Below are 6,000 nucleotides of genomic sequence, written 5' to 3'. Positions count from 1 at the left end.
TCCAGCATGCGGACAATGTGGCCCACCCAACGGAGCTGGTCGAGTGTGGTCAGTGCTTCGATGCTGAGGATGTTGGCCTGATCGAGGACACTGACGTTGGTGTGTCTGTCCTCCCAGGGGATTTTGCAAGATCTTGCGGAGGCATCGTTAGTGGTATTTCTCCAGCGATTTGAGGTGTCTACTGTATATGGGCCACGTCTCTGAGCCATACAGGAGGGTGGGTATCACTACAGTCCTGTAGACCATGAGCTTGGTGGCAGATTTGACGGTCTGATCTTCGAGCACCCTCTTCCTCAGGCAGCCGAAGGCGGTGTTGAACCTCGGCATCAATGTCTGCCCTTGCTGATAATAGGCTCCCGAGGTATGGAAAGTGGTCCACGTTGTCCAGGGCCGCGCCATGGATCTTGATGACTGTGCTGTGTGGTGGGGTCAGGTTAGTGGAGGACCTTTGTCTTACGGATGTTTAGTGTAAGGCCCATGCCTTCGTATGCCTCGGTGAAGATGTTGACGGTGACGTGGAGTTCGGCCTCTGAATGAAACATAGAAACATTGGGCCCAAGTTTCCACATGATTTGCGCCTGATTTTTAGGAGCAACTGGTGGAGAACGGACTATCTTAGAAATCGCAATTCTCCACATTTTATTTTCTGCAGTTCTAGTCGTGTAGAACAGTTCTACTTTGGAACAGAATTTTTTCTTCAAAAGGGGGCGTGTCCGGCCACTGACGCCTGATTTCAAAGTTTCCACAGTGAAAACGTACTCCAAACTAACTTAGAATGGAGCAAGTGAAGATTTTTGTAGAACTGAAAAAACCTGTTCTACACATTAAAAAAAATCAGGCGCAGGTTACAAATTAGGCGTCCAGAACGAGGTGGGGGGGGAGGGGGGGAAGGGAAGTCATTAAATTCTACAATAAATCCTTATTTATACTTCTACAAATATTATACAAATAAACCCAACCTGAATAAAAATTTATAAGCAAAGAAAAGATTAAATAAACCATCTTCCTACCTGTGTGAAAGTGCTTCAGCCAGCCTCACAAGTTCGTTCGTTCGTTCCCGACGGCAGGGGGGGAGGAGGAAACCATTCCCGACGGCGGGCGGGAAGGAGACAGTGAGAAGGCTGCAGGAAGCCTCAGTGCTGATGTGCTGATGGCAATGTGCTTTTATTAAAAAATGTTCAAAAATTAAACAGCTACAAAGAACTACAAAAATGGCCGAGTGCCAATGTTTCCTTCACACTGCGCGTGTGCGAACGCTCCAACGCGCACGCGCTGGGTTGCCGGCAAGAAAAAAACTAATTTAAATAGTACCCGCCCCCTCCCACTTACAAAATCGGCGCGAGTGTAGGCTCCGCCTCCCTGGGCGCCGCGCCAAACAGACAAGGAGCTGCAGGGCGCTCCAGAATCGCGAGTTTTTTTTCCAGCGCCGTTTTAGGCGCGAAAAACGGGCGCCCAGCTCGGAGGGGCGCCCGTTTTTTATCATGTGGAAACTTGGGCCCATAGAAACATAGAAAATAGGTGCAGGAGTAGGACATTCAGCCCTTTGAGCCTGCACCACCATTCAATAAGATGATGGCTGATCATTCACCTCAGTCCCCCTTTCCTGCTTTCTCTCCATACCCCTTGATCCCTTTAGCCGTAAGGGCCACATCTAACTCCCTCTTGATTATATCCAACGAACTGGCATCAACAACTCTCTGCGGTAGGGAATTCTACAGGTTAACAACTCTCTGAGTGAAGACGTTTCTCCTCATCTCAGTCCTAAATGGCTTACCCCTTAACCTTAGACTGTGTCCCCTGGTTCTGGACTTCCCCAACATTGGAAACATTCTTCCTGCATCTAACCTGTCCAGTCCCGTCATAATTTTATATGTTTCTATGAGATCCCCTCTCATCCTTCTAAACTCCAGTGAATAAAGGCCCAGTCGATCCAGTCTCTCCTCATATGTCAGTCCAGCCATCCCGGGAATCAGTCTGATGAACCTTCGCTGCACTCCCTTAATAGCAAGAACGTCCTCCCTCAGATTAGGAGACCAAAACTGAACACAATATTCCAAGTGAGGCCTCACCAAGGCCCTGTTCAACTGCAGTAAGACCTCCATGCTCCTGTACTCAAATCCCCTAGCTATGAAGGCCAACATACCATTTGCCTTCTTCACCGCCTGCTGTACCTGCATGCCAACTTTCAATGACTGATGTACCATGACACCCAGGTCTCGTTGCACCTCCCCTTTTCCTAATCTGCCGCCATTCAGATAATATTCTGCCTTCATGCTTTTGCCCCCAAAGTGGATAACCTCACATTCATCCACATTATACTGCATTTTCCATGCATTTGCCCACTCACCTAACCTATCCAAGTCGCCCTGCAGCCTCTTAGCATCCTCCTCACAGCTCACACTGCCACCCAGTTTAGTGTCATCTGCAAACTTGGAGATATTACACTCAATTCCTTCATCTAAATCATTAATGTATATTGTAAAGAGCTGGGGTCCCAGCACTGAGCCCTGCGGCACCCCACTAGTCACTCCCTGCCATTCTGAAAAGGACCCATTTATCCCGACTCTCTGCTTCCTGTCTGCCAACCTGTTCTTTATCCACATCAGTACATTACCCCCAGTACCATGTGCTTTAATTTTGCACAGCAATCTCTTTTGTGGGACCTTGTCAAAAGCCTTTTTAAAGTCCAAATACACCACATCCACTGGCTCTCCCTGCTGCACAGACACAAGCATCGTCCGCGTACTGTAGTTCGACGACAGAGGATGGGACAGTCTTGGATCTGGCCTGAAGGCGACGAAGGTTCAACAGGTTCCCACTGGTTCTATAGTTTAGTTCCACACCAGTGGGGAGCTTGTTGAGTATGTGGTGGAGCATTGCAGCGAGGAAGATCGAGAAGAGGGTTGGCGTGATGACGCCGCCCTGCTTGACCTCGGTCTGGACGTGGATTGGGTCTATGGTGGATCCATTGGTCAGGATCACGGCTTGCATGCCATCGTGGAGCAGGCGGAGGATGGTGACAAACTTTTGGGGGGGCAGAGATACAACCGCTACACCAGCAAAGACATGCCAAACCAGGCCGACTTGAACAACCTACCACCAACCCGTCTCAAATCTAAAAGCCGGTTTTGGACCATCACCTAAGCCTTCAGCGATCTCCCCTCAACCTTGGTGACCGACAGTGAAATGTTTGGAAGAACTGCGACATACGGAATTGATTCCTTATAGAGCACCCACAATACAACCTGAAGGATCAAACCTTCCTCGCAAACAGTGAACATCCATCAAACCGCCTCAGAACTGGTCATGGTAAATGCTGCCATCTTCTTCAGATGGAAGATTAAAGCATCCCCATCATGCGACTGTGGAGCTCCTAATCAGACCTTGGAGCACATCACTGAGCACTGTCCTCAGAGGAAATTCACAGGCAGCCTACAATATATCCATGCTGTTACACTGGAAGCTTTGGCCTGGATATCTGACTTAGATATTGACATTTGATTTGCTTTTCTATAACCACACGAAAGAAGAAAGAGAAAGCAAATGGGAACAGCTACACAGCACAAAGGCGGCAACGGCAACAACTTGCATTCAAATAGCACCTCTGACATAGTAAAACGTCCCAAGGTACTTCATAAGAGTATTATCAAACAAAATTTGACCCGAGCCACATAAGGAGATATTAGGATAGGAAGAGATGGGTTTTAAGGAGCGTTTTAATGGAAGAGAGAGAGGTGGAGAGGTTTAGAGAGGGAATTCCAGAGCTTTGGGCCTAGGCAGCTGAAACACTGCCACCAAATGTGGAGCGATGAAGGTTGGGGATGTGCATAAGGCCAGAACTGGAAGAATGCCGAGATCTCGGAGGGTTGTAGGGCTGGAGGAGGGAGCGAGGCCATGGCGGAATTTAAATACAAGGATGAGAATGGACTAGGAGCCAATGTCGTTCAATGGGTGAGCGGAACTCGGCACGCATTGAGATTCGGGCAGTTGAGTTTTGGATGAGTTCAAGTTTACAGAAGGTGCGAGGCACAATAATGAAAAAAGTGAAATCATGTATTGTAGTTTTTTATTTGAAACGTGTAATAATAATGCAGTGTTGGAGGTTTAAACAGGTTTGAGCCCCAGTTTATGGTGAGTCAGCTGATCTGGGCCAGAGCGTTAATGTTCGAGCTAAGGTTCGGAAGGGAATGCGAAACGCGTGCTGGAAAGTGCACGCCTGTGGACGGGGCGTGAGGATGGGATTGTGCTCATGCTCCCACGGTAGAAAAGTCGACTGACACTCAGTTTCATGGGCCTGCAAGATGGAGGCCAGAACTAATAATCCGGAGTCGTGAGTTCAAATCCCACCACAGCACCTTGTGAATTCAGTTAATTAAATAAATCTGGAATTATAAAAAGTTAGAATCAGTGATGGAGACCACAAAATTATCGGATTGTTGTAAAAACCCAATTGGATCACTAATGTCCTTTAGGAAAGGAAATCTGGCGTCCTTACCCGGTCTGGCCTATATGTGACTCCAGACCCACAGCGATGTGGTTGATTCTTAACTGCCCTCTGAAATGGCCGAGCAAGCCACTCAATTGTATAAGGCGGCTTACCACACGGACTGCAGCGGTTCAAAAAGGCGGTTCACTACCACCTTCTCAAGGGCAACTAGGGATGGGCAATAAATGCCAGCCTTGCCAGCGACGCCCACATCCCGACAATGAATTTTTATAAAAACAAGCCTTCAGGAGAATGAAAATAGAAAAAAGCATTCCGCTCGCTTGATAACCATTTTGTTTTATTCTGAAAGAGCGCAGTGGCCTGTCAGAGAGGTCAACTCCCTCGCAAAGCTTGTACTTCACCGGATAGTTCTCCTGGAAGCAGAAAACCAAATTAGAAACTAAGGTGACCTGAAAGGCTGGTCTCCCACAGGGTTTTGATGGATGGCTGCAGTATCCTCACCAGCAATGCGAGGGAGGGCGAGCTGTGAGGGTGGTGTAGGGTGAACTCTCGTACAAGCTGAAACATTTTCAGAATTGCAGAGAGGTTATCTGATATTATTCTATAACAGGTGAATGTCATTTTTCACTGTTTAAAATAGGCAGTTGTTGTTAGGCTGATATAACCCTTCGTGCTTGGTTGATGTCTCACAGCACAGAAGGGGGACCGAAAAGCACCGAAGGACCATCGAATTAAATATAATGAGTATAATAGTCAGTTGCAGAATCTTTTTTGATAATCTGACTCATTTAATTACTATTTTGGCATATCTTCAGAGTATCCATCTTGTCATGTCCTTGAACCTCTGTCCTTATCAGGGTCTCTCCCCAGGGTCCAATGATTACCCATTAAGGCTCATTTAAGTGATTAAGCTTTAGGATGGGGGAGCGGTGGTTAGAAGAAATAGATTTCTCTCTGAATGTTCACTCTTATCGGCGCTGATCCTTACTTGGGTTACGCTCCATTTGGCCAGCCAACCGCCCCCCCCCCCCCCACACCACCCCCATTCCCCCATCCCTCACCCATTACTCAAGTGGACCATTCTTCATTCGTCAGCCTTAACGATGAGTGCATGGCCATTCAACTGTGGGCGGCATCGCAGCAGAGCCAGATCCCATCGTCGGCTGACGTTCTGGCTTGCACTTTCCAGCATTGGTGCCCACTGGATAAGGATTAGGAGTGGGAATCCTGGTTGATTTTCCCTTCGCTAGCCTTGGGGACTGAGGTCAATTCTAGTGTCCTCAGATGAGCTCAGTGAGGGGGAGGGAGCGGAGTTGGACTTTGAGCTTTTCTCATCACTATGGTTTCTTTTCACATTGGCTGATGCTGTTATCCATTGAGCTATCGGGCGGGGGCAGAAGGAGTGGAATTTGAATCATTTTCTCTGCGGCAATAATTAACTTCACAGACATAAAAGGGACACATTTATGTTAAAATATCTATTTTTCCGTAAATCAAGTAAGTAGATATAATGGAATATTTCATACCTTAGTCTAGTCAGGACCAGATTAGAT

This window comes from Pristiophorus japonicus, chromosome 12, assembly GCF_044704955.1.
Source record: "Pristiophorus japonicus isolate sPriJap1 chromosome 12, sPriJap1.hap1, whole genome shotgun sequence".
NCBI classification, from domain to species: Eukaryota; Metazoa; Chordata; class Chondrichthyes; family Pristiophoridae; genus Pristiophorus; species Pristiophorus japonicus.
The sequence above is the reverse complement of the archived record's forward strand: the minus strand, read 5'-3'. Positions refer to the sequence as shown.